General features: G+C 46.4%; 1 long non-coding RNA gene across 1 annotated transcript in view; it reads right to left on the bottom strand.

Moving 5' to 3' along the window:
• Positions 1-21,923, bottom strand: part of LOC117978759 (uncharacterized) — a 79,466-nt gene that overhangs the window by 37,459 nt on the left and 20,084 nt on the right. The gene's annotated exons all lie outside the window — the stretch shown is intronic.

Here is a 21,923-nt window from a genome sequence, read left to right as displayed (position 1 = left end):
AGAACTGAAGTTGAGAAAAGTACATTTTCAATTAAAGAAAGTCTGAGAGAATGTGTTGCCATCACACCCAAACCACAATAAATGCAAAAGAAAGCTGTTCAGCTTGAAGAAAAATGATAACAATTGGAAATTCTAGTTCTCAGAAAAGATGAAAGTGTGCCAAAAATAGTGAACATGTGGAGGGGAAACTGCTGTTTTAATGACATCCTCCAGGAATTACAACATGTGCAGAAGAAAAATCTATGACAACATGGCACAAAAGATGAGAGAAGGGAGGAGGGTAAGGTAAGGTTTTTATATTTTATATACAGTGTTATGATATTTAATATACTTTAAGTATTTTTATTTTAATTTCTAAAGAACTCACTAAAAATAAATAAATGAAACAAAGAGTCATAGTTAAGAAAAACACAAGATACAAAATCCATACTAAAAAAAAAAAGAAAACCCCATAAAACAAACAAACAAACAAATGAAAACTACAATAATCCAGAAGAAGACCAGGAAGGCAGAACAGAGACTGTCAAAGTAGGTAAAAAGGAAACCTCAATATCAGCTTTTAAAACGAAATACACTTATGAGGTAAAGATACAAATAGATTCAAACTGAAAAGATGGACAAATATACACCATGCAAATCTTTGTTATCAAAAACTGCAGCCAGTGTATTAATGGCAGATAAGACAGACTACAAGAAAGACAAGCATCAACAGGGATAAAGAAGGATGTTTTATGCAATAAGTCCATTTGCTTAGAAAACCTAATAAGCATAAGCATGTACGCACCTAAGAAAAATAACAAAATACACAAAGCAAAAGTTATTGAATTAAAAGGATAAATGCATAAATCCACAATTTGACAATTCTAATTCTTATATCTCAGAAATTAATAGAAAAAAATAACTACGACAATAAGGCTACCGGGTATTAATAGGAGAGATTATAACCAGAGCACTGGGAGAAAAACAGCAATATCCAATATGCTTACAATATTGGTTGACAACTCAAAAGTTCCCAAAATAATTTTTGACACTAAAGGTAAATAGCCTGGAAAACCTAAACGCCAGCATAGGAAGGAAGTGGAAAATGAAATGCTGATTGTAAATGAATCTGGAAGTCCGGGCACGGTGGCTTATGCCTGTAATCCCAGCACTTTGGGAGACCAAGGTGGGTGGATCACCTGAGGTCGGGAGTTCGAGAAATTCTGTCTGTACCAAAAATACAAAATTAGCCAGGTGTGGCGGCACATGCTTGTAATCCCAGCTACTCGGAGGCTATGGCAGAAGAATCGCATGAACCTGAGAGGCAGAGGTTGTGGTGAGCCGAGATCACCCCATTGCACTGCAGCCTAGGCAATAAGAGCAAAACTCCATCCCCCACCCCCCAAAAAAAGAAAAGAAAAGAAATCTGAAAAAAGGAAAAGAGAATTGAGGATAAAGCTTTGGGATACAAAATCCAAAATCAAATGCTAGAAATAAGTTCAAATATATCACTTTTTCCTACCAAACATAGAAGGATTAACCTCATATATTAAAATACAAAATATCAGTAACAAAGCAGCACTTTCAAATTAAAGAAAGAAAAATAATGGGAATAAAAATTTTAAGTAAATATTCACAGAAAGCAAGCTGCTACCACAAAATTAATTTTAGTTCAAATAAAATTTAAGGAAGAAATAATGAACAACAGGAGAGACACTGCACATGGAGGGACCATAGAACCGAGTAGGTGAAGCAACGTCAAGTCCAACGCTGGCCTCGCCTCCAGGACATACAAAGAAACTAACAGGAAGAGCAGGTCTAGAGAGGGACGCTGGAACTCATACTTCTGAATTTAAATGGGAAATAGACAAAAATGTTATGTGTTTATAAAAGATTTTAAAATCACAACAAATGCTGAATATACAGCATTTCCTAGTATATGTAATACTGACTAAATGGGACTCATATTAGGTTGCAAAAGAAATTACAAAAAAACTGGAGCTAGGGACCAAAGGACTAACAGAAGTGAGAACAAAAAACACACCCCATATATTTTAGGAAAAAACGGCACAGTGATTTAATGGTAAGTCACTATAAACATGAAGGGAAAGACTGCCATCCAAGGAAGCGCAGAAAAGGACACCCCTCAGGTCCTGGATGGAGGAGGATGACCCCCAAGTCCTGGATGGAGGAGGAAGACCCCCAATACTGGATGGAGAAGGATGCCCCCAGTCCTAGATGGAGAAGGATGCCCCCCTCAGTCCTGGATGGAGACGTCATGAGTAACTGTCGGTAAGAAACATCATGTTCCTCATTCTGCCCTTGCTCCTTGGGCTCCAACAGGAAAAACCAGAAATTCTGTGGATATAAAACATGGAAACATTCATTCTTTAAAGAAAAAGGCTGCAGAGACAAGAACAGCGAAAGGATGTTATTGAATACATGCAAATGGATAAAATATGAATGATTATGTTCTCATGTTCAACCCAATTTTTAAAAGTGGATGTATGAGCAGTGCGAGCATTTAGTCAGGCCATGGTGAGCCTGTGGGCAGCGGTGGCAAACCCGGACTCTGCCCGCCGACACCAGCGGCCCCGAAACCCTAGAGCCAGAGGCCACCTAGTGGCCAAAGTCAGGCAGTCGGCCCACAGCTGCAGGAGAGCTGCAACCCGCCCTTCAGCGGATTCCTGGAGGCTGCACAGTGCCCAGCTCCCGCCACCCGGTGCTCTGGGCGCGGGCAAATGACCCTCAGGCCATCTGGGACCGGACCAGCCCTGCAGCCTCAGCGGTGGGCTCAGGGACGGCTGCCACGTGCACACGGTGAACTATAGCAGCTGTGGCAGCCCCCGACCCTGTGCAAGCCACCGGCAGTGCAGACCCCATGACCAAAAGCCGCCGCGTCCCCTAACTCAGACGGTCGGCCCCCAGCAGCCAGAGGGAGGAAACCTGCAGCTCGGCCCCATCCCAGCGCTTGCACTGTGCTCAGCGCCTGTAATCCCACTCTCTGGGCGCGGACAAGGAAGACTGGACCTTACGGTGGGAGGGCGGTGCACTCGGGGACCCTCAAGCCTTCTGGAACAAGCCCTGCCGTCCTCCGCCGCGGGCTCAGCGGCAGCTGCCACCTGCACACTCCTGGAAGCAGCAGCGGTGGCAGCTCTGGTCTCTGCCAGCTCCAGCAGGAGCGCGGACCGTAGAGCCAGAGGTCACTGCAGCGCGTGTTAGGAGGTTGGCCTCTCAGCCGCAGGAGGGCGGGAATCTCCGCCCAACCAGATCCTCATGGCTGCACAGTGTCCAACGCCCACGACCCCGCAATCTGGGCGCTGGTCTAGGAATAACGGACCCTAGGGTGGAAAGGCGGTGCACTCACTCACCCTTGGGCAGCCTCAGGCCAGCCCTGCCAGCATCTGCCTTGGGCTCAGCTGCAGCTGGCGCCTGTGCATGGTGCATGGCAGTAGCAGTGGCAGCCCTGACCCTGCCCTCAGACACAAGCAGCAAAGACCCCAGGGCCAGACGCCTCCAAGGCACCTAAGTCAGGTGGCCGGTCCCATAGCTGCGAGAGGGCGGGAATCGGCTGCTCAGCCCCATAGCAGCTGTGGCAGCCCCCATCTCTGTCCATGCCACCAGTAGCACGAACCCCAGGGCCAGATAATGCGGCGGCGCCTAATTCAGACTGTAGCTGCAGCAAGGCGGGAATCGGCCGCTCAGCCCCATCCTGGAGGCTGCTCAGTGTCTAGCGCTCGCACACCACGTCCTGGGAGCAGTCTAAGGAACAGGAGACTCTAGGGTGGTAGGGCGGTGCACTCAGCGACCCTCAGGGTGTCTGGGACCAGCCCTGCCAGCCTCTGCCATGCTCTCAGCTGCAGCTACCATCGCCAGGTGGCGCCCGTTAGCAATGGTGGAAACCACATCCCCATCCCCCGACCTTGCCTGCCCCCAACAGCAGTGCAGATTCCATGGCTGGATGCCTTGCCAGGGCGGGAACCAGCCGCACAGCCTATTCTGGGCAGCTGCACAGGGCCCAGCGCCCGAAACCCCGAGCTCTGGGCGCGTGCCAAGGAAGAGTGCACTCTAGGCTGGGAGGGTGGTGCACACCGCGATCCTCAGGCTTTCTGGGACCAACTCTGCCGACCTCTACTGAGAGCTCAGCTGCAGCTGCCACCTGTACAAGGGCACGACAGCAGCAGAGCAACCCGGCACTTTGCCTGCACCAGAGCCCTGACACCGGGGACAACGCAGCCTCAGCGCCTAATTCAGGCAGTCAGCCCCGCAGCTGCAGCAGGGCAGAAACCTTTGCCCTCGGCCCAGTCTCCATGGCTGCACAGTTCCCAGTGCCCGCGACCCAAAACTCTGGGCTCAGGCAAAGGAACAGCGGACCCTAGGGTGGGATAGTGGTCCACTCAATGACCCTGAGGCTGCCTGGGAAACGCCTTGCCAGCCTCCGTCATGGGCTCAGCTGCAGCAGCCACCTGCACATGGCGGGGGAGCAGCCTTGATGGCAACCCAGACCACGCTTTCACGCCAGCCAGGCAGACTCCAGGGCCAGGCGCCGCCCAGCGGCCAATTCAGGTGGTCCGGCCCCAGCTTCAGGACGGCGGGAACCGGCAGCTCAGCCATTTCCTGGCGGCCGCCCTGTGCCCAGCCCCTGCACACCCTGATCTGGGCACCTACAAGAAAGAGCTGACTCTACGGTTAAATGGCCGTCCACTCAGCGACCCCCAGGCTGTCTGGGACCAGCCCTGCCTGCCTCTGCTGTAGATTCAGCTGCAGTGGTAACCTGCACAAGGCACGCAGCAGCAGCTGTGGCAAATTCTGACCCTGCCAGCGCCACCAGCAGCGCGGACCCTTGGGCCAGAAGACTCCACGACGCCTAAGTCAGGGGTGTTGGTCCCCAGCTGCAGGAGGGCAGAAACTGGCTCTCAGCCTCACCTCAGAGGCTGCATGGTGCCAGAGCCAGGGCCCAGCTCTTCTAGTGCAGGTTGTGGAGGGGCCAGGGGCCGCCCAGGCTGGAGAGGCCCCGCAGGCTGGAGAGCAGCGTCATGAACACAGCTTACTGAAGCCTCAACCTCCCAGATTCAAGCTACCCTCTCATCTCAGCCTCCCGAGTAGCTGGTAGCTGGGACTACAGGCGGGTGCCATCATGCCTGGCTATTATATTTTATATACATTTTGGAGAGACAGGGTCTCACCATGTTGCCCAGGCAGATCTTGAAAGCCTGGAGTTCAAGTGATCCTCTCACCTTGACCTCTCTCCGTGGTGGGATTATATGTGTGAGCCACTGTGCCCTACCTGCCGCTTTTCTTATAAGGATACTTGTCATTGGATTTAGGGCCCATCCTAATCATCTCAAGGTGCTGGATTTAATTACATCTGCAGATTGTTTTCCAAATAAAGGCATATTCACATGTTCCAGGTAGACATATCTTTTGATAGACCACCATGCAATCCACTCTAGGAGTATTAAAGTGCCAGTGTGGACTGAGGCACCAAAGAATCACATTATTATGTCATATAACTTGCCTTATTTGTAGTGACCAGTGGGCTTGGAAACAACCATTTGCAGCTGTCAGGGAAGTGCACAGTGCCTGACCTTTCCCGCAGCCTCCTCCCCACTGGTCTTCCATGAGAGGATCACCCCTTGGAGTGTCCAGAGATTCCTGTTAAATGCTAAAGACCACAGGAGAGTTTGGGAGGGGGAAGATGTTTGGGGAGCAGCTTAGTTGTCCTGAGGTGCCCATCACCGTTCATCGTTTCAGCAATATGGATCTTCCAAGGATCTGGGAATGGGAACCAGGCATAAGACAGATACATGTGGATGAGAAGAGGCCAGAGTCTTTCTCTGTGTAGGCACCATCCAGCCCAAGATGAGCATTGCTCCAGAAACACATGCACTCATGATGCTAAACCCAATCTATTGAGGACTTAATACAAACTGCGATTTTTTAAAGCATTTAATTCTTACCACAGTCCTTTGACATCTTATTATCTCCATTTTACAGATAAAGAAACAGGCACAGAGGGTTTAAGTATCTTGCACAAGGTCACACAATCACAACTAGTAAAGCCAGAATTAAACTCCAGTCGGTCTGCATTCAAAGCCTGTGCTCCTGCCCCAAAGTGACAATTAGTGACTTAAAGGCAAGAAAAATAGACCCTCCTCTACCCACCATCCTCATACACAGCCTTCCAGCCCAGGATCTGAACCATTTATTCATTTTCTCTCATATTCATTCATTCATTCAATTCTTCATCACACATTTAGTGAAGCTCTGCTGTGGAATGTTCACACAGAAGGTACAAAAATGAGGCAGGTGTATTTTCTCCCATCTAACAGGGGATGACCACATGAAAAGAACTGGTGGCCTGTGTGTCCCATGGCCTTACAGGGCAGTGGTGGAGGGTGGCCCGGTCATCCACTTTCTGGGGAGGCAGAACCAGAAGCACCAGTTGGACAACTGCTAAAAAGATATTTATGCAGCCTCATATGTTAAGTCGTATATTTTGAAAGCTTTTTAAATTTTTTCTTTAAGATTTTAGATGCTTATCACTGAGTACCAGAGGGATGTAGGCTGATGCCCTTATCAACAAAGTCAGGGACTGTGGCACACAAGGATTGACTACTGCAGACACGGTCACAATGCTACCTCTAGAGGGCCTGAATCCCCCTGCCCTCTCTGGTGGGGAGAGGGGCTGGCAGAGCCATTAGCATGGGCTCCGGCCAATCCTGGCCACTTTGACCCTCCTGGTGCTGACCCAGGGTCCTGGAGGAAGGGATGAGGTGGGCAGTAGGGATGCTCAGGGCAGCGGCCCCTTTCCATCCACACTGGAACTATTTCAGTACTTTACCACCAATTCAGCCATTCCTTTGTGCGCTGCCTGAACATCAGCCCTGCTCCAGGTCTCAGTTTCCCCTTTGTAAAGGGAAAGCTCTGGATTCAGGAGTGATGAGAGGTCATCATGGTCTTGAGATTCCAGGCCTGTAGGCAGGGGGTGAGAGGTTCACTAGGAGCACAGAAGGCAAAGGTTGGGGAGAGGCAGCAGAGAGAGTGGCTTCCCTTCGGCCCAGGTGGGAGGTTCACAGAGGCAAACTTCCTTCTTCCTCAAGGCAGGACTTGTTACAGTGAGCTTCAGGCAGTCTGGCTCTTAGGACTAACTGGGATGTCACCCTCCCTGCAGCACCCACTCCACAGACAACATGAGAGGAGTGTGTAAGTATAACTAGGAACAGGCTAGTGTCCTGATATTCTCTGTGATGGAGGGGACAGCCCTCCTCAGAGACGCGGGGGAGCCCAGAACCATGGGCAGCCTGAACACACCTTACTTTCTCAGCAGTGACAATCAGAACCTTGGCCTACTAAAGCAGAAATTAAAAGGAGAAAAACCTAAGTTCTGGCCTGTTCCAGGCTGACTCAGTCCAAGGCCCTGCTAGGACTGAGATAACTTTATATACAAGGCCAGGAAGAGCCCAGAAGGAATGGACTCCAGGAACAGGGATGAGAAAAACAAGTTCTTATCAGCTTCCCCCTTTGAGATTCTTTCCCAGGCCAATATTTCTTTGCTCTGCTCTCATAACTATTTTTGTAACTATTTCTGTAAGTTTATAAGGATTTTTTAAGTTTCTGTTTTCCATCGGTGTGACCCTGAGAAGGTCACAAGACATGCCTGAGCAGGCCTAAAATAGTCGCCATCTGCTGAGAGCCTGCTGGGTGGCCCAGCAGAGGTCACCAGACATGTTTGAGTCATACACTTGTCACTGTTTGATTAACTGCCTCTGTTCTGCTTCTGTAAGCTTGCTAAGCCTGCCCTGTAAGTTTTGCAAAGCTGCATGCTTAAAAACCAGGCCCCATCTTTTTCCGGGCTCAGCCTTTTGGAGGCAAATCCACTGGGCAAGTGGTCACTTTAATAAAATCCTCCTGTCTCACCCATTGGTCTCTCCAGTCTCTTGACTCCCTCAACACTGAGACGGCTCCAAGATAGCATGTGAGATTTAAGTAATAACTTTTTTGTTTGTTTGTTTGTTTTTATTTTTGTATGAGACTGGGTCTGGCTTTTTCACCCAGGCTGGAGTGCAGTGGTGCAGTCACAGCTCACTGCAGCCACTTCCTGGGCTCAAGCCACCCTCCCACCTCAGCTTCCCAGGTAACTTAGGACTACAGGTGTACACCACTATCATTGGCTAATTTTTGTATTTTTTCCAGAGACGAGGTCTCACTGTCTCACTGAGCTCAGGCTGGTCTCAAATTCTTGAGCTCAAGAGATTTACCAGTCTCAGCCTTCCAAAGTGCTAGGACTACAGGTTTATACCACTATCATTGGCTAATTTTTGTATTTTTTCCAGAGACGAGGTCTCACTGTCTCACTGAGCTCAGGCTGGTCTCAAATTCTTGAGCTCAAGAGATTTACCAGTCTCAGCCTTCCAAAGTGCTAGGATTACAGGCATGAGACACTGTGCCTGGCCAGTAATTTTATTTTATTATATTAAGGTCAGGTTTACACCACCTTCTTCTGATTACAGAAGTAATACATGCTCATTATATAACACTGAAAATGTAAGCAGTATAAATAAGAAAATAAAAAGAATATGAAAATCACTAGTGGTCCCATTGCCTACCGATACACTATGTGCTCCTTTCTAATCTTTACTTCCTCTCCCTCCATGTGTGTCTTTGTGTGTGTGTGTGTGTCTGTCTGTGTGGGTTTTTTTTGGCACATAGGACAACAGCTGACATTTATAGCTCCCCTACCAGTGTTGAGCATTATGTTAAGCAATTGAAAAAGTGTATTTTAACTCCTACAGAAAACCTATAAAGGGGAAGGGCAGTATAATTCACAGAATTTTCCAGATGAAAAGACTGGGACCTGACTTCAGGTCACATTTTATACACAGCATTGCATTTTACTTCAGACACTTAACAAAGTAAGTGTCCTGGAGAATCTTGGTTAGTCTATATAATAACATAAGCATCTTTTGTGGGATTAATAGTTTTTCCAAAGCATGCCTGGAATGCTTGCATAACATTTTAGAGTTTAAATATGTTGTTTATCGCCAGGCACGCTGGCTCACGCCTGTAATCCCAGCATTTTGGGAATCTGAGGAAGGTGGATTGCCTGAGCTCAGGAGTTTGACACCAGCCTAGCCAACACGGTGAAACCCCATCTCTACTAAAATACAAAAAAATAGCCAGGCATGGTGGGGTGAGCCTGTATTCCCAGCTGCTTGGGAGGCTGAGGCAGGAGAAGTGCTTGAATCTGGGAGGTGGAGGTTGTGGTAAGCCGAGATTGCACCACTGCACCCCAGCCTGGGCAAGAGTGAGACCTTGTCTCAAAAAAAAATGATTTTATCAAACCATTTTCATCTTTGAAACATTTTAGGTCTCCTCTTTGGCTTTTTCACATTACAAATAATACTGGGATAAACATCCTTCAGCAGAAACCTTCATAGGCTAGCTTCCTAGAAGTAGAGGTATTAGGTCCAAGGTTGTGAATTGTTTTAAAGATATTGATTTTTCTGGATAAAATTGCTTCCAGATATATTGTCCCATTGCATTGCAATCAGTGGATCTCACCTTCAGTATTTTGTGCAAAAAAAAAAGAATGTTTCTCCTTTTAAAGATTATATTTAAAATAGCTTTTAAATATTAAAAATTTGTATCTACAAATAAGAGACAGTGAAAAAAATAATAAAAGAAACACAAAAGTAGAAAGTAGATGAAAACATTAAAATTCAGATCACAGGCCTCTGTCATGGAGAAGACAGCTGCAATAGCTTTTTTGTTCTTTTATCTATCCTTGATACATTTTTCTTTTAATTAATTTTTACCCCAACTTTTAGTGCTGGCTGAGTTGTCGATTTGTTGCTGGGATGGAAAGAAGAAATTTGCACCTTGTCCTTTGCAGGTTATGAGAGCCCTGTCTGTCCTCGTGGTTATGTGGATGTCTTTTAGATTATTGTGAATATTGAGCTTTGAAAATAAACTAACAGTCAATCAATTGCTGAGATACTATTACCAGTAGTGGGACACAATGTACATCATGTAGAGAGGCAGACTCGTCACTGACAAAAGGGCTGACCCCTGGAAAACCAGCACAGAGCCAGCTCTTCTGTCTGAATCCACTCTCTCCAAAACATAACATAAGTCATGGAAAGAAATGAGTCTCAAGAAATGAGACTCTTACCGTGATGAGAGGGGGACATTGAAAAGCTACTTTAGTGATTAGGGACAGAAGTCCCCTTTTGCATCCCAAATCACGCAGAGGACTGGTAGTCCAAATATAATTTTGGAATAACCTGAGTCACCTGGTCCTTGAGGAATCCTGGCCTCTTAGTCCATATTTGCAGAAATATCAGGAGGTCAATCAGGAAGCTGGTTAGGCATCTCAACACAGGGTCAAAAAGCTCCTAGGTACGCAAATAAATGTGCACACTGGAAATTGAGTTCAGTAATTTTTCCATGGCCTAGAGAACTATGATGATGAAAATGTTCTACATTTGTGTTGGCCAGTTCAGTAGCCACTAGCCACATGTGGCTATTGAGTAACTGAAATGTGGCTAGTACAACTGACCAACTAAATTGTAAATTTTGTTTTATTTGAATTAATTTTAATTTTAATAGTCATCTGCGGCTATTGGCTACTGTACTGGGTAGTACAGAGATGAGAAATAATAGAAACTTTTTGTTCGGTTGTTTCAAGAGCTAACATTGTCAAAAGCTCAATTCCTGTTTTATGTAAGGTTTTGGTTTATATTTTCTCAAAGAAGTGAAGTACAGAAAAAAGAAAACAAAACAAAAGGATGATCAAGCAGAACTTTGGTAAGGAAGGGTGAAGCAGAGATACTTAACTCAGGGTGGGGACAACAGCAATGACCATGTTTGAAATGCAGCTCCTGTCTCTGTGGCTCTCTGTGCTCTGCTGGGGCATCAGTTCCTTTACTTCTTAGTTAAAGCAGTTATTTCGATGGTGCAAAGCTTTTTTGTTCAATAAGCATGATTTTTTACACAGCTGGTTTATCTCCAGTATGGAAGCTCTCTGCTTAATCATCTTGATTTTTCTGGGCTTGTTCCCACTCTGCAGATGTAAGCAGAGAGATACACCTGTATCTCTCTCCCCAGGCTCTGATCTAGGATGACAGTTTCTATGATGTGCCCATCTAGAGAAATACTCAAATTGCAACTTTAGGAAGAGAAAAAGAGGGCCCTGCAAAAGGCATCTACAGGCCCCATGTGCTGTTCACCTTTCTTATTTATGGGTGAAGTGAGTCCTCATCCATTTATTGGGCAGTTACAAGCAAAGGAATTAAATGACTATGACAACGCACCTTGAGGTACAACAATTTTGTCTGTTTTGAGTTTCTACTGTTGAAAAAAACCTAGTTACTCTAAGAATAGTTATAGATAGTACAGTGATAACATTTTTTTTGAGACAGGCTCTTGCTCTGTCACCCAGATTGGAATGCAGCAGCATGATCATGGCTCACTGCAGCCTCAACCTCCCTGGGCTCAGTGATTCTCCCACCTCAGTCTCCTGAGTAACTGGGAATGCAACACATGCCACCATGCCTAAAATTTTTTTTGTATTTTGTTTTCTTTTGTAGAGATGGGGCTTTGCCATGTCACCTAGGCTGGTATTGACCTTCTGGACTCAAGTGATCCTCTCTCCTCAGCCTCCCAAAGTGGTAGGATTACAGGTGTGAACCAGCATGCCATGCCTATAGTGATATCTTTAAGTAAGCCTCTCCTATCTTCTTTTGAGCAGTTTTTCAAAGCAACAGGCACCTTATTAAATTAGAAAGTTGATGTGCTTCCCTAATGCCTGCTAATAAATTAAAGAACTAAAGAACCTCTGTGATTTCAATGAAGTCCATTCAGATGTTATGGGCTACTTGTTACTGACAAGTATGTTAGGAAATGTAGGTCAAGCTGTCATAGGCAAATAGATCTTGCTGAAGAGGAAGAATTATTGGCTAAGATAACACCCTAGGACACCTGGCATACTTTAGACACAGCTAAATTGAATGCTTTCTGAGGAGGAGTGTATTAATCTGTTCTCACACTGCTATAAAGATATACATGAGAGTGGGTAATTCAAAAAGAAAAGGGATTGAATTGGCTCACAGTTCTGTGGGCTGTACAGACTTATGCTTATAGGGAGGCCTCAGGAAACTTACAATCATGGCAGAAGGTGAAAAGGAAGCAAGCACATATTCACATGGCTGAAAAGAGTCAGGGGAGGTGCTACACACTTTTTAAACAAGCAGATCTCAGGAGAACTTTATCATCAGACAGCACGAGGTGGATGAGGCTAAACCATTAGAAACCACCTCTATGATCCAGTCACCTTCCAGCAAGCCCCTCCTCCAACACTGACAATTACAATTCCACATGAGATTGGGGGTGGGGGGTGCACAAATCCAAACCATGTCAAGAAGCATTTTAAAAATTGAGGGAAGTTCTAATCAGATAGCAATTCAGGACAGGGCATTTCATCAGCATAACACTCCTCTCAATACATGCCAAAATGGGAAAAAGGAAAAATTGCAAGGACGAAGATGGGACACAGCAAAATGACAAGATGACTAACAAGATGACCCCTGTGGAAAGCATTTACTGATTCAAAAACCAAATAATGAAGAAAATAAGAGCAAATTTGCTGAGTTTATACGCTCTTTATGCTTAGTAGGGAAGGGCAAAAGCCAGCCCCTCAACATTGTTATTATTAATTAACATCATTACCACCTGCTCTTAAGTGTCTAGATACTTTCTGGAATCTAGTATTATCTTCACTCAAATGTTTTTTGGATATGCCCTTCGTGCATGTGATACTGCAAAAACATTCTACATTAGCCACAGCAAGATGGCTATGTAATAATTGGGATCACTTTAGGGGAGGGTATTTGTACCACATTTTGAGACAGAAAATGAAGTAAAGATGTCCATTTGTCAATTTCTTCTACGTTATGTTAAACATTCAAAGAGATTATTTTATTTATTTCAAAGATGTATACATGTTGAAATTAAAATTTAAATTAAGAAAATTTATAAACTGAGTCAAAATAAAAGTAAGCGAGGCAGTTGGTTAATGTGTCGGTTAATGCCACCATAGTTCTGCATGCCCTGGAAGTGTCAGGCATAAACAACTCTGAAGTATTTGGCATGCAGCCAGGTGTGGCAACTCATGCTGTCATTCCAGGATGTTGAGAGGCTAAGGCAGGTGGATTGCTTGAGCTCAGAACTTTCAGACCAAGCAAGGCCACGTGGTGGAACCCCGTCTCTATGAAAAATATGAAAATTAGCCAAGCATGGTGGTGCCCGCTTTTAGTACCAGCTACTGGAAAGGCTGAGACGATCATTTGACCCCAGGAGGTTGAGGCTGCAGTAAGCTCTGGTTGCACCACTGCACTCCAGCCTGGGTGAAAGAGGGAAACCCTCTGCCCAGGACTCTTGGGATATGACTATACCCATAGGGACTGCCCGCAGTAACCTCACATTTGAGTGGAAGTGGAGATCATATGTACCTACACCAATATGTAGCAAAAAAGAAAAACAGAAATGATAGCAGAAATGGCCCAAAGAATAAAAGAAGGTGGAGGTAATTGAGAGAGGCTTTCTGGTGACAAAATTTGAACTGATTTCTGGAGAATGGGTTTAATTCCAATAGGGGGAGATGGACCAAATTTAATTTTGATGAGGGAAATGACTTGAGCAAAATCTAGAAAAGGAAAATATGCCCATTTTAAGTTTTAATGAGTGGTCCAGTTGGGGTACAGTGCAAGAAGAGAGTTCTAGTGAAAAGGTAGTTGGTCTGATAGGTCAGGGTCTTGCAGGCAGAGGCAGATACTATCATTATTCCATTTTTCAGATTGGAAAACAGACACAGAGAGTCCAAGGTCACAAAGACAGAAAGGGAATCTGGGCAGTCTAGCAGTAGCACCCTCTTCTTAAATGCTCTGTTAAAGGGCCTCTTCTCCAGGCACTCTAAAACCCTTCTCCATCTTTAGTTCCCCAGAGTACAGTGAGGCCCCCTATCTACCTCACAGGACAGTGTCTCAGAAAAGCAACAGATCCCAACTCATACTAGCTTTTAAATAAAAAAATTTATAACCTTGCAAAACAAGAAGTGCAGAGGTTGGGCAAGAGCCAGCCCTGGTTCATTCAGCAGCTCAACAATAAATCCAAGGACCTGGGTATTGGTTCACCTCTCCCCACCACCGTCCTCATGGGCCAGCTTCTACCTCCTCCTGAATACTGTGTCTTTCCCTAGTTTTCTCCCTGATTTTGGCTCAATTGCTGCTTCCTGGAGGCATCCTTTCCTGCCTCTGTCTTGGGGTCAGTCCGCCTTCACAGGCTCTTGCAGCACACCTGGGTCTGCTGCACTTACCCTTATTACATAATTTTGTGACTAATGTCAGCTCTTTCTGTTAGATTCTAAGCTCCACTAGGGAAGAAATTCTGTGCATTTTTGATCACTATTGAACCCTGGAGTCTACCACTCAAATATTTGTCAAATGAGTAAATGGTAGCTCTGTGCAGGGCCAAGGAACCCAAGAACCACAAGAAATCATCTGCCAAAATACTCATTACAGCTCACTCTCCTCTGGTGACATTTCCCTGAGGCACATTCCTGTTGGTTTCTTCCCCTCAAGAAGCATTCTTCTTTCTCCTTCCTATAAAAGCCAGGTTTTTCTCAGACTGCCACACCATGCCCCATGCAAAGAGATTTGGATTATTCTACCATCTTGAAGCATTTCTGTGGAAACTGCTATCAGCCAAGTGGCCCATGACCTAAGTTGACCCAAGCCGACTGAAGGGAGGATGTATTCTATGCACCGTATGGAATTCCACAGGGTGCTGGTTGTCCCAGCTGCTGCTGGTGGTGGGCATCATGTAGTGAAGATATTTCTTTTTTCAGCATAGGCCTCAAAGGGTTCCAAATATCCACTTGCAGATTCTACAAAAAGACGGTTTCCAAACTGCTCAATGAAAAGAAAGTTTCAACTCGTGAGAAGAAAGCACACATCACAAAGAAGTTTCTCAGAAGGTTTCTGTCTAGTTTTCATGTGAAGATATTTCCTATTTCCCCTTAGGCCTCAATGGGCTAACAAATATCCCTTTGCAGATTCTACAAAACGACGGTTTCCAAGCTGCTCAATCAAAAGAAATGTTCAATTCTGTGAGATGAATGCACACATCACAAAGAAGTTTCTCAGAATGCTTCTGTCTAGTTTTTATGTGAAGATATTTCCTTTTCCACCATAGGCCTCAAAGCACTCCAATTATCCACTTGCAGATTCTACAAAAAGAGTGTTTCAAAACTGCTCAATCAAAAGAAAGCTTCAACTCTGTGAGATGAATGCACACATCACAAAGAAGTTTCTCAGAATGCTTCTGTCTAGTTTTTAAGTAAAGATACTTCCTTTTTCACCACAGGCCTCAAAGTGCTCCAAATATCTATTTGCAGATACTACAAAAAGACTGTTTCCAAACTGCTCAATCAAAAGAAAGGTTCAACTCTGTGAGATGAAAGCACATATCGCAAAGAAGTTTCCCAGAAAGTTTCTGTCTAGTTTTTATGTTAAGCTATTTCCTATTGCCCCATTGGCCACAATGGTCTCACAAATGTCCCTTTGCAGATTCTACTAAACGACTGTTTACAAACTGCTCAATCAAAAGAAATATTCAACTCTGTGAGATGAAAGCACACATCACAAAGAAGTTTCTCAGAATGTCACGTAACCAAGGTATTGCTAGTGCTTATGGAGAAAATAGAGCAAGTGGAGAGAAACTGAGTAGGTAAAGGTGGACAGGGCTTGGTGATGTTTGGGATATGAGGGATAAGACAGAGGATGGTCTTAGGAAAATCTCCTGTTCTTTCTTTTTGGACAATGGTATAGATGAATAAAAGTTCCAATCACTGGGATAGAAAACACTTGGAAAATATGAGATTCATCCAGGCGAGTCTTTCATAAACTATTCCATAATCAGTTTTATAAGTGAAAGGGAGTCAGAACTCATCTCAACCTTGTTTGCTTCTATCATACTGTGTTGTACCCTGTTGGATCTACTTATCATATTCTTCCTGGTAGCAGACTTACCTACTAATGTTTGCACTTACTCCTTGCTGGCCTGGAAGCTCTGAGGCAGCAGGAGCAGTGTGTGTGCACACGTGTGTGTGCACTTTCTTGGGTGTGTGTGTGTCTGTGTAATTGGATTCCCCACACCACATTATTGTTTTATCCATAGTAAATGGTGGATGAATATTTGCAGTATTTAACTGGACTGCAGCATTGTGGAGGTCAGATAACCACATTTTGATAGACAAGTTGCATTCTAACCTTGAAGCAGACAAAATGCCCATCTTATCAGCCTCCCTCACACTGGCTGTGCCTTTCCTTTGTGGTTGTATGTTTAAAAAGCTCATCCAACAAGCTTCTTAAAAAGGGGATTGGACCTTTGCCAGCCTCTGGCTGCATGACAGGGTGACTGTGTCTTTGAATATCCCTGATGGAAGCTGGTCATCCTTTTGTCTTTGGGTGAATAGACTACTCAGGAAGGCAGGGATGAATGCACCCCCCACCCTGCTTTCTTGTTAATGACTTTGCAATTTATTTTGGCAGATCTTTAATAATATTGCAAAGGCAGTGTAGAAGCAGATGGGGACATTACTTGTAATTGTTTAATACTGTTATGACATGACATTTGCTTACAGAAAGAGAGGCAAGCCACCATCTTCAAGGGAGGGCATAGTCATCGACTGTGATCCTGGTGTCCATCTTGGAATATCATGGCAACTATCTCCCAGCACTGGACTTGATTACTTCTACTGCATTCCCAGTGATAGCTGAGTTGCTTAATTTACTTTCTTCAACACCATTTGTGAAACGGAAGCTAGAAAACTGCACTATGTATGGCTTACTGCACTGAAAATTTAACGTTATCAAAGGAGCCATGATCTCGTCTCTCTCTATCCCTCTCCAAATGTTTTCTATAATTATATTCATAGGCTCATGGGTCTTACCATGGGTCATTGAGGAAGGGCTGGTAACTCTTTAAACCACAGGTAAAATATTACAAACATCTGAAACCTGCATTTTTACAGGTGAGAGAAATGAGGCCAGAAAAGTTAAGTGCATCATGTTGAATACAATTTTATTTGGTGATCAGGCAGCCCTGGGTTCAAATCCTGGCTCGATTGCTACCAATTAAGCCACTTAACTCCATCTGAGCCTCAGGTTGTCCATCTGCGTAATAAGCTATCCTGTAGGACTACTGTGAGAATTACAACTCAGGCAATGACCACGATATTTCTTGGCACAGAGGTGTTCACTACTTAGGTAGTGTTATTATTACTATGTCTAAAGTCACAAAGGGAGTTTTTGAGAAAGCTGGAATGAAAACTTGTTTCTCTCAACTCTGACCTTATTAGAGCACACTGTTGCTTGAATGAAGCAGCCCTGCAGTCTCACAGTGGAGGGTGTTTGTAACATCTGCTCAGGCACGGTTTCATTTACTGTATACCCAGAGACTAGCACTGTACAAGTTGTGGGAAGATACTCATATGAGTTGGTGGACATTTGGTCAAATATTTTCCCTAAACCCAGGTCTCTACGGCATTCTACAGAACACGCTGCATCCTTCTAAGGGACACTGGAAGAGCAAATGGATTGTACAGTGAGTTACAAATAAAATGGCCAATCTCAGCATGAAAGACTGAGGGTGTTACCTGAATGAGGATGCAGACCCTCCATCTACATATAAGCAAACCTAGGTGACCATGAGCCTGCCAGAAAGAAATCACATGCTATGTAAAGGCTTAGTAACAGTGATGAATATTTGAACTTGAAATCCAGCTCCAGAGCAGTTCAGTGGCCTCTCTTCCAGGAACAGAAGCCAAAGCAGCTCAGGATTCTTGAAGGCTCTGAAAGGTCAGTGAGAATCCTGGTATATGTTAAGACTTTCCCACCAAAGAAGCGCTCCGTGTGTAGAGACTGAGAAAGGATTCCCAACTTTGGTCCCTTCAAAACCAGAAACAAAGGTGGGGGATAGCCCAATTAAGTGGCCCTAGAGATTTGCCCAGGAGCTGGAGCCTTCCGGAGAAGTCCAGTTTTCCTATGCAGGGAGAGGACTGGGAGTTCTCTGGTCACAAGCGTTCTGCCTTTGTTTTCATGAAGCTATGTCTCTTACCTGGTAAGAAAAATGGAACTGCATGCAGCTGCTGAAAACTTTAACCAGAAACCCAAAGATGTTGGCACAAAGAAAGGAGGCCTGAAGAAAACAAGTGACCATAAAAACACATTTAGCTCTTAATCTGACCCATTTCTCATGGGCCAGGCCTGGTGCCAGGAATGCGGTGATGAATAAGGCCTGAGCTGAGATTGTGAGGATGAGAGGGAGTCCACCCTGTGGGGATCTGGGATGATAGAAGGGCTCCACAGATGGAGGACCCGGGTGGCCAGAAGTTCTGCTGAGTGGAAAAGGGCTTGGAGTAACTGAGGTCAGCTGGATTCCTTAAACACTGCCCAGAGCCCTTGAAGCCATCTAAGGGCACACTTCTCAGGGCTGCTCCGAACCACACTCAACTGGGAATCTTTTAAGGACAGGTACTGGGTTAGGCTTGCCAGAGATGGTGCAGTTTTTCCCCGCGGCGGTAGAGGAACAGACCGCCTCTGTGCAGGAGCGGGGGCCTCACAATGCCTTGGACTAGGGCAAAGGAGGATCTCCGCCTCTCCCCGTTCTGGGCTAAGACATGGCAGGACGCCGACCCATGGCTCCATGGACTCTGGCACCAGAGGACCCCCACTCTCCAGCGCCCTAGACTGAAGCAGAAGACCTCAGACCTGCTCCGCCCTGAACGAGAGTACAGTGGGACCCGCGACCCGCCCTGGTCTCAGGCACTGGAGGACCCCTGCAACGCCATGCGCTAGACTAGGCTACTGAAGGACCTCTCCCCCGGCTCCGCCCTGGACTAAGGTACCGGAGGATCCCCGCCCCGCCCCGCCCCGCGGTGTCCTGGACTGTGCACTGCAGAACCCCCACCCCTCCACACCCTGGACTGTGGCTCCCGAGGACCTCGGCCCTGGCTCGCCCTGAGCTATTCCTGCCCCTCTGTGCTCTGGACTGTGGATCCAGAGGACCTGGTCCTGAGGCAACTTGGGCTACCGCGTGGACTCCAGGACCTCAGTCCCGCCGGGCCCTAGACCAAGACAGGGGAGAACCTCTGACCCACCGCCCCCTGGATAGGGCACCAGAGGACCCACACCTTGCCGTGCCCTGGACTACAGCACGGAAGGACCCCGATCCGCCGGGCACTGGGCTCCTGCACAGAGGAACCCCCGCCATGGAGATCTGGACTATCCTTGCCCCACCGCACCCTGAACTACTGCACGCCAAGACCCTCGCCTGAAAGCGCCCTACACTCTGGCATGGGGGAACCCCGCCCCGTAGAGCCCTGGACTCTGGCATTGGAGTACTCCCACTCCATTACGTCCTGGACTTCTGCACCAGAGGACTCCTGCCCCACCGCACCCTGGACACCTGCACTAGAGAACCCTGCCCCGTCGCCCCCTAGACTATGGCAGGTGAGGATCCTTGACACCGACTTCGGAACGATAAGACCCCTGACCCGCCATGAACTGGATTCCAGCCCTGGAGGACCCCCTGCCACGGCGCTCTCTGGGCTACTGCTGCCCCACCGCGTCCTGCACTACAGCACAGAAGGACTGCCGTCCCTCCACGCACTGGACTGAGGCACAGCAGGACCGGGGTCTCGTGCGTGGTGGACTGCAGGACGAGGTGACCCCCTCCCCGCTGCGCGTTGGACTATGGCACAGGAGGAACACCACTCCCGCATGCCCTGGACCACTGCAGGACAGGTCGCCCACTCCGCCGCACCCTGGAATATGGCACTGGAGGACCCCTGCCCTGCCGCTCCGAGGACTCCACCACCGAAGACCCTCGCCCCCCTGCGCCCACGACAAAGGCAAGCGAGGACCTGGCCTCACCGCCCCGTGGGCTATCGCATAGGAAAACCCCCACCCCACCCCCATCCTGCGCCAGAGACTGACAAGAGAGGACCCCTGCCCCCTGCTCCCCGGACTACAGCGAGGCAGGAACCACACTCCTCCCAGGTCCTCACTATGGCAACTGTGGACCCCCGCCCTGGTACCCATGGACTAAGACACTGAAGGACCGTGACCCCACCACACCGTGAACTCCAGAATTGGAGGACCACTGCCTTACTGCGGACTCAGGCACTGGACTATCACAGGGCAGGATCTCTGTCCCGCCATGCCCTACATTATGGCACGGGAGGACCCAGCCTCACTGTGCTCTGGACTCCAGCACCGGAGGACCCCTACACGGAGGACTCCCGTTCTGCCACGTCCTCGACTCCTGCAGAAGAGAACCCCCGCCCCGCTTCACCCTGGATATAGCAAGGCAGGAATCCTGCCCTGTCGCGCTCTGGACTGTGGCACCTGAGGATCTACGCCCCAGCGCGCCCTGGACTACTGCTCCGCAGGACTCCTGTTCTGCTGCACCCTGGACTACGGCACCAGAGGACCTAGCTCCCACCGGCCTGAGCTATGGCACCAGAGGACCCAGCTCCCGGCAGCCTGGACTATGGCACCAGAGGACCCAGCCGCCCGCTTCCTGGGCTAAGGCACAGTAGGACCCCGCCGCATCGTGTACTCCTGCTCAGGAGGACCCTCGCAGGGCGGCGCACTGGACTAAGCTACTGAAGGAGCCCCACCCCTGCCTAACCCTGGAGTAAGGCACTGGAGAACTCTTGCTCCACAGAGCCACGGACTCTTGCACAAGAGAACCTCCGCCCAGCCGTGCCCTGGACTGTGGCACAGTAGGGCCCACACCAAGCCATGGACTCCTGTACTGGAGGAAGAGTAGTGATAAATGTCCAGGTTTACAACTTGAAAAGTCGCAATCAATGTGCCACAATAGATGGATGTGATGTAAAATTACAAATGATGAAAACATTATGTGTAATTGCCTAGCCAGAACAATTACACAAGACAAAGACGTAAAAGAAATCCACATAGGGAAGGAAGAGGTAAGATTGTTTCTGTTTTTTGAAAATATAATCTTAAGATAGAGAAAATCTTAAAGATTCCACCAAAATAAATGGTTATAGCTGATGAAGAAATTCAATAAAGTTAATAGTTACAAAATCAACATACAAATATCATTATTGTTTCTATTAACTAATGACAAACTATTACCTGAAAAATAAATTAAAGGCAATTCAATTTATAATAGAATCAAAACAGATATATAAATATATAAAAGACAGGAGTAAATTTAATCAAAAACACAAAAGATTTACATACTGAAAACTATAGCACATTGATGAAAAAAATTAAAATGGCATAAATAAATGGAGAAACATCCTTTATTGATGGATTCAAAAATTACTATTGTAAAAGTGTCAATGCTACCCAAAGCAATCTACAGATTAAATGCAACCACTATCAAATTCCAATGTCATTCTTCACAGAAATAGAAAAATTACTGCTAAAATTTGTATGGAACCACAAAAGACCTGGACCAACCAAAGCAATCTTGAACAAAAAGAACAAAGCTGGAGGCATCAGACTACCTGACTCCAAACTATATTACAAAGCTATAGGAATTAAAACAGCATAGCAATGGCATAAAAACAGACATGTAAAACAGTACAAAGGGATATAGAACCTGTAAATAAATCCGTGTGTCTGTGGTCAATTGATTTTTTGATAAAATAACTAAAAATACACAGCGAAGAAAGAAAATTATTTTCAATAAATGGTGTAGAAAAAACTGACTATCCACATACAGAAGAATAAAATTTGACTTTTATTTTGCTCTTTATACAAGCATCAAATCAAAATTAAAGTTTAAATGTAAAACTACTACAAGGAAATATAGAAGGAGACTGTATGACATTGGCCTGAGCTATG

The sequence above is a fragment of the Pan paniscus genome, chromosome 16, assembly GCF_029289425.2.
Source record: "Pan paniscus chromosome 16, NHGRI_mPanPan1-v2.0_pri, whole genome shotgun sequence".
In the NCBI taxonomy this organism is placed as follows: domain Eukaryota; kingdom Metazoa; phylum Chordata; class Mammalia; order Primates; family Hominidae; genus Pan; species Pan paniscus.
This window is presented reverse-complemented; position numbering and strand designations above follow the sequence as displayed.